The sequence below is a fragment of the Pituophis catenifer genome, unplaced genomic scaffold, assembly GCF_029215685.1.
Source record: "Pituophis catenifer annectens isolate HBS135680 unplaced genomic scaffold, rPitCat1.0.hap2 SCAF_2, whole genome shotgun sequence".
Lineage (NCBI taxonomy): Eukaryota > Metazoa > Chordata > Lepidosauria > Squamata > Colubridae > Pituophis > Pituophis catenifer.
This window is the reverse complement of record NW_027256882.1, coordinates 157480681-157488698: the sequence shown is the minus strand read 5'-3', so window position 1 is coordinate 157488698 and position 8018 is coordinate 157480681.

Genomic DNA, 8018 nt, shown 5'->3' with positions numbered 1-8018 from the left:
ACTCAGTCATTCTGATTTTTGAGGTGAAGCTTTTCTCTAGCAATTCTTCTAAGAATGTGGAATGAGGCGGAACAAATTAAGATCCCATTGCCCCTCACAAAGGAGCTGTCATAAAGTATGCCCAGCAACAAGATGGGGAGGAGGGGGCTATTAAAGTTGGAACAAAAGTTGGAACAAAAGACAAAATGGCATTTGGCTGAAATGGGTCAAGGAGTGACATAGGAAGGACGAGGGAAAGGCCTTCCCGTTGGAGCCAGACACACTCAGCCTTTCAGCCACTGATAGAAATCAACGGGATGCAGGTTACATTAATCCCTGTTTATTTCAAACAACTACTCGAAGCATGAGAAATCTCTCCAAATTGCTTTGCAGGAGTCTGAATGGAGCAAATCTGAATTTCATTATTCTTTGTGTTTTAAAGCAAGAGTGGATAATCCGTAGTTTTCTAGATATTGAACTTCACAGGAAGAGACAAAATGACCAACAATTAAATATATATTTTAATTCAGCAGTATTTAGAGAGTCATAGGATATCCATTCTTTTTAAAGTTTGCTACTTACTGATCACTACTTACTAGTAAATTAATTATTAGAACAACAACACTTGTTCTAGGAGTTTAGGGAAGCATTCAGATACTTCATAATTGATCCCTCATCCAATCTGTTTTTTTCTGCAAACCAGATTAAATGTCTTTAAAACTGAGCTATATTCTCACTCACTTCCTATGCTGCTGGAGATGAAGGTAACATTCTGAATAAGCCATGTTCGTGTGAAATTTAATGTAAATATCTGGGACAGATTGTTGGAGCCTTGACACATATTCTGGAACTGGCTGGCAATAATTCAAATATAGTAACTGAGCAGCCGACAAATAAAACAGTTCAGCTAGGTAAATTTACCCTGCATTTTATGGATGGGAAAAGTGCTTAGGGAAGATTTTCTAGTACTGTACCTTCCCCATCACCAACAAAAAAGAGGATCATTTCAGATTTTTCACTGCTTTTTTTTTTATTTTTCATGCTTTCAAGTTAGCCTTGACTTTTGGTAACTATCTGGACAAGTCCTTGAAGTTTTCTTGGCAAGAATTTGGAAGAAATTTGCCATTGCCTACCTCTTAGGGCTAAGAAAGAGAGACTGGTCCAAGGTCACAGCTGGCTTTGTGCCTAAAGCAGGACTAAAACTCATGATCTCCTGGTTTCCAGCCTGATGTCTTAATCTCTACAGCTAATTTATTCTCTTCTCATCACCTTTCTCCATCTTTAAATCTGAGTCTACCCCATAGTTGTGTGCCTCTCTAGCAATATTGATACTTATTCTTTTCTATCTATTCAATCTCAACCAAGCTTTGATATTGTGTTGTTGTTGTTAGTTGTGAAGTTGTGTCCGACTCATCGCGACCCCATGAACAACATTCCTCCAGGCTTTCCTGTTCTCTGCCATCCTCTGGAGTCCATTTAAGCTCACACCTACTATTTCAGTGATTCCATCCAGCCACCTCATTCTCTGTCGTCCCGTTCTTCTTTTGCCCTCAATTGTTCCCAGCATTCGGCTCTTCTCCAGTGAGTCCTTCCTTCTCATTAGGTGGCCAAAGTATTTGAGTTTCATCTTCAGGACCTGGCCTTCTAAAGAGCAGTCAGGGTTGATCTCCTCTAGGACTGACCGGTTTGATCGCCTTGCAGTCCAAGGAACTCGCAGGAGTCTTCTCCAGCACCATAGTTCAAAGGCTTCAATTCTTTGGCACTCAGCCATTTTTATGGTCCAACTTTCACAGCCATACATTGCAACTGGGAAAACCATACCCTTGACTAAACACACTTTTGTTGGCAGGGTGATGTGTCTGCTTTTTAGTATGCTGTCTAGATTTGCCATAGCTTTCCTCCCCAGGAGCAAGCGTCTTTTAATTTCTTGGCTGCAGTCTCCATTTGCAGTGATCTTGGAGCCCAGGAAAATAAAATCTGCCACTATCTCCATTTTTTCCCCATCTATTTGCCAGGAATTGAGAGGGCTGGATGCCATGATCTTAGTTTTCTTAATGTTGAGTTTCAAGCCAACTTTTGCACTCTCCTCCTTCACCCACATCAAGAGGCTCTTTAGTTCCCAACCCTTTGAATTAATTTCAGTGGACTCCACAGGATTATGGAACACCTGCATCATTCTGGCCATAAATAAACTAAACCTATCCCTGCTAAAATGAGATGAGTGATTGAACTTGATTCAAACATGTGCTCAAATAAGCTGTCCTTATGCATTTAAATGTGCATACTATATACAAATGCATTTTAAATGTGCATATTATATAAAATGCTGGTTGTTTGTGTATTAAATCAGCACACTTAACAGCCCAGAGCTTATTTGAGTACTTTATCTTACATCAGATGTAATTTGGGCTTTAGTTTCATTCCCTACCTCCTATTCCATCAAATGGAAATATGGGTTTCTGAGCATCCAAGTGGAAACTGATGCATCTTTGAAGAGCAGGAATGATACTGAGGTTGAGAATTATGACTGTAGTGATCCCAGACTAGTGGAATTCTTTGGAAAAGGAGAAGCTGAAGAGATAAATTCGGAACAGCTTCTCACAAGGAAGTCTGAAAAGACCCTGCAGGCATCTTGGGAATAAGCACCAGAAGCCAAAGAAGAAATAGGTGTACAGCCTCAGTGTGCAGTCTCAGTGGAGCCTGTAATGGACACTGGGTCTGACTTAACTTCACTTTCTAAAATACATCTGCATTATTTAAAAGTTACAGAGATCTTTGAAGCAGCAGCAAAATGAGGTCTCCTGTTGAGTGCTCCTATGACCCTGGGCATGAATAAGGGAAAACTGGGAAAAAATTAACTACAAGGATTTAAAAATAATCTACAGCGAAAGGTTTTCTAAGAATTTGGCCTATGAAAATTAGAAATGAATAAAGGGTTTGGCTGAAGTCAAATCCATGACTTATTGTAAAGTATTTTCAAATTTTAAAAAATGCTGACCTTCGTTAGAAAAAGAACTGTTTGGATTCTTCAAGATGAAATGATGGGTCATTTTTTTCTAAATAAAATGGGGATTGACATTCAAGTGCGTATAGAACACGTTGAATGGTACTAATGAATTAAGACCATAGAGAAAAAGGAGGAAAGAAGAAGGGCTCCATTTTGGCTGTTGCTTTTCTTTGTTGGACAAATTTTAAAAAAAGAGAAAGATGGATATTATCATGGAAGCAATGAAAGAAGAGAGAAGAGGACCACTAACATAGCAACCAGGAAAAAACATTGCACCAGGGTTGATACAAAGGATGTTTGAGGAATGGAGGAAGAATATTATAAAGCCAGTGACTTTACTGACCGAAATATTTGCAGTTGGAGTTTTTGCTGAAAATGATTAAAAATGACATAATGTGGGTAATGGGTGGTTTTGTTTTCATTAATTAAAATGGTTAAATGTGAGGAGTAGGGAAATACCGATATGTATGAAATTTTAAAGAGGGTGGGAGAAAATAAGCTTGTTTGTAACTGCTATGAAGATCAGAAGCTTTTTTCTAGTACCTTTTTTCATTCTTGCACTTTTTCTTTAATCTTTTTTCTTAAATTTCTACTATACATTTTTCATGTTATTTTTATTCATGTAATTTTTTTCAAACACACACACACACACACACACACACACACATGAAAATATGTGTTTCTAAATCATAGTCCTTCTGGAATGGCCAAACACTTGTATAGGTATAGGTAGTCCTCAACTTATGACCATACTTGAACCCCAAATTTCTGTTGCTAAGTGAGACATTTGTTAACTGAGTTTTGCTCCATTTTACAATTTTTCTTGTTCTGGATGTGAATCAATGCAATCGTGAGGTGAATCCCCACTGAGTTTGCTTGGGAGAAGGCTGCAAAAGGCGATCACATCAGGGGTGAAATGCTCCCAGTTCGGACCGGATTGCCCGATCCGGTAGCGATGGCGGTGGGTGGTTCGGAGAACCAGTAGCAAAAATCCCTGCACCACCCTCACCCCCACCATGCCCAGCAGAGCCGCAGGATCATCAGAGGCTTTTTTTTTTTTTACTTTTAAAAGCATTTTTTCTACAACCTCTTCCGATGAAAAAATGCTTTTAAAAGTAAAAAAAAAAAAGCCTCTGATGATTGCACGGCTCAGCTGGGATAGTCAGAGGCTTTTCAAAGCATTTTTTTCTGCAACCTCTTGGTCGAAGAGGTGGTTAAAAAAATGCTTTGAAAAGCCTCTGATGATCCCAGCTGAGTTTCCTGATCGGCAGAGGCTTTTCAAAGCATTAGAAAAAATGCTTTGAAAAGTTTAAAAAAAAAAAGTTGGCCACACCCACCGTCACATTATCCCCCACCACCAAGCCATGCCCACAGAACCAGTAGTAACAAATTTTACATTTCAACTCTGGATCACATGACCCTGGGATATTGCAACTGTCATAAATATGAGTCAGTTGCCAGGCATTTGAATTTTGATCACATGACCACAGGGATGCTGCAATGGTCATAAGTGTAAAAAAACGGTCATAAGTTACCTTTTTCAGTGCCATTGTAACTGGTCACTAAACGAACTGTTGTAAGTCGAGGACTACCTGTATATTCTTTACATATTTGAAAAGCATTTAAGGCAACAGATTTTTTTATTTGAGTGTGCCTGTAGATAACTTCTCACTGTGCCAGTAGTTCACAAACTTACATTGGTATAAATTGATTTTGAACATACGAACAATTTGATTTGGAACTTTCTATTTTAATTAGACAAAATTAAACAGTGGCTTAATGCATATTCCAAGATCTTTCTTGCCAGTGATATTAACGTTAAATAAATTCCTTATAATTTGAGTTTGAATTCCAACGACTACATTAACACATCCATGTTAATTTGGGAGCATAAATACTGAGGTGGTTTGATGTGGCTAACTTGAGATTTTGTGATTTTTTTATTTATAAAATTCTCTGATTTCCTGATGGTCTCCCCTCCAAACACTGACCAGATCTTGCTGCTTAACTTTCCAAAATCAGATGTTGTCAGCTAAGTGCTGCCATCTAGCAGGCCCATTTCTCATTTTAGTGACAACCATAACACTATAGCTGTTCCATAGATAAGGCCTACTGAATCCCTTGGGAAGAACCTGGCAACGATACCGTAGGCGCGCAACTGGAACATTCCTGGATGAGGGTGCGTGAGGAAACTGCTGGAGAGAATCAAAGAGGAAAGTTGGAGGGATGTGATCAAAACTAAACAGGAAAGAAAGAATAATCTGTTACCTCCCAACTGCCTGACACAGGTAGTCCTCAATTTACAACAATACATTTAGTGACCGTTCAAAGTTACAACAGCATTGAAAAAAAGTGACATGACCTTTTTTCACACTTAACTGTTGCAGAATCCCCATGGTCACGTGATCAAAATTAAGATGCTTGGAGACTCATGACGGTTGCAATGTCCCGGGATCATGTGATCACCTTTTGCAACCATCTGACAGTCAGTGGGGAAGCCAGATTCATTTCACAACTCGTTACTGATTTAACAACTGCAATGATTCACTTAACAATTGGGGGACAAGAAAGGTCGTAAAATTGGGCAAAATTCAGTTAATAAATTTCTCACTTGGCAACATAAATTTTGGGCTCAATTGTGGTTGTAGATTGAGGACTACCTGTTGCTGATCAGCTGATTGAATGTGGATAGGGGTCTAGTGTGCAGTTCACAAGCTACAGGTTACTCATGAATCAAACAAATCTCCCAAGTTATTGTTTTGTTTTAAGATCTCTGCCAAGGCTTCATTATACACTTTTGCATTGGCCTCATGGCTTTTTTAAAGATACATATATATCTCAATATCTTAGATATTGATCAGAGAGCTGTTGCAGCAAGACCCATTAATTTTTTTTAACAGAATTTTTCAATGGATCATATATGTAGCTACCAGGATTTTATTTCTTCATTATACAATCTCCTGAATTGCTCTTGCGAACGCAGATGGATGTGTTCCTAAGATTTGGAGACTTGAATTTCTTGATCTTCATTTTCCTTCTTCAAATTGGCAAGAGGCCTGTTTCACAATCTGTGTGAGAATTAATATATGAATCAGCCACAAAAAAAATCCCTTAGAAGAAATAATAAAGCAGTGAAATACTGGGATTCCATTCATTTTCATTTAATGGAAAATACTATTACTAATGCTACATTTAATTGAAGGAGAGCTGGGAACTGGCAATGAGAAGGAGGCAGATTTCCCCCAGCCAAAAATTATTCCCTAGGAGCAGGACCCACTTCGATGAAGCCAGGTATTTCAGATGGAGGGGGTGGGTTAGCTAAATGTGCAGAACTATGAACCAAGTTAGTTTGAACCCACCTAAAATTATGGCCTACAAAAGAGCTCTGGCATTGCAAGAGGACTTAGATGCCTAGAGTTATGCATTGGTCAGAAGTGTGTGAAGTTTTTATATGTGTGCTTGTGTGAGAAGAGATCATGTATTCTGGTTTTGTTTGTATGTAACTGTTCATCTCTGCCATGTCATGGCATGATAAGTGTCTGAAGAGACCATCAGAGAACAAATGATGACCATCAGGGTATGAAGCAGATTGCCCATTATGCAGAAACGGCACCCAGCCATTTTTCCTGCAAGGGCCACATTTGATCCATGGGCCACACTCCAGAAGATCGGCATAGTCCAGACAAAAACTTAAAACTTCACTGAACTAAATGTAAAATTAAATTTTAAAATTACCCTGAATCGATTCAATGAGACTTTGGAGGGCTAGAAGTGGCCACGAAGAGGACACAGGCTATGCTCCGTAGACAGCTAATGCATGCGACCATCACCAGTGGCAAGCAACAGGAAAAACTATTAAGCCAGAGCCTCTGAAGGGTGTTAAGATTGTCTTCCGCTTCTAGTCCAACTAATCTACATTGGTCTTTAGGCCGCGGTGTTCAGTACCCCTTTCCCTTAAAGGACTTTAGGGGTCCAAGAATTAGCTCACATACACATAAAGATGTCCAAGAAGTTTATTGATTAATAGGACGACAAAGAGCGCAAGCGCACCTCACCTACCGGAAGTTTATTAACAACTAATAATAAAAAAATAAATAAGAGAGAGCGGGAACCCTGGAGCCCTTTGGAATGACGCAAAGCATTAACCCAGCGCAGGACGTGGGACGCCTCGCATTAAAGGTAGTTCCGGAGGACTACCTCCAACCGGGGCCTCTGCAGCTTTCTCGGCGGCTGCTATTTCTCGGGCTGGAAGTGCGCCGTCGGGGCTGAGCGCGCGAGTGGCGGCGGCGGTGGCGGCGGCAACAGCTTTAATTCGCTCCATCTGCTGCTGACCCCCCCCCATCCCCACCCGCTTTCTCTTTCTCTCTCTCCGCCACCGCGGGATGAAAGGAGGCGCTGAGGACTCTGCAGGCCAAGCCCAAGCGGGGATGACGTCTGGCTAGCGACAGCCAAAAGACTCCGGAGAGGAGGAACGAAAACCACCGCAAAAGCCTGGCCGGCCAAGTGCGGCGAGCTGTGGGAGTCCCCCGGAGAGAGGCGATCCCCGCGGGATGGCACTGCACGAGCAGAGGCGGCCGTTGAAGATCGCGGTCAGGGCAGGGGCGATGCCGTGACGGGCTCGGCGTTCCGGCTCTTCCGTGCCTGTGCCCGGGACGGCTGCCTTCTCGGGTGCCTTCCGCGCTGTCTGGATTCTCCTCCACGTGGGTCATGAAGGACAGAGCTGAGCGACTGGCGACACGTTCTTCGGAGCGAATGACTGGTCGTGGTCCCGTTTTGGGGTGGGGTGGGATGAGGCACTGGGGTGGGGTGAGTGACGAGCATGAGGTAGCCTCCCCCCTCCTCCCGAATGAGCTGATTTCGGCCTCTCGGGACTCCGGGAACTTAATCTGAAGCGGAGGGGAGCGGCCCCGTCAAAAGCCTCCTTGCTTTTTTCTTTTCTTTTCTTTTCTTTTTTTATACAGCCCCCCCTCCCCCCGCCCGCCCGCCAAAGCTGTGATGCGTCCCTTTTGCGCAAGGGCGCATTATTCGCGGG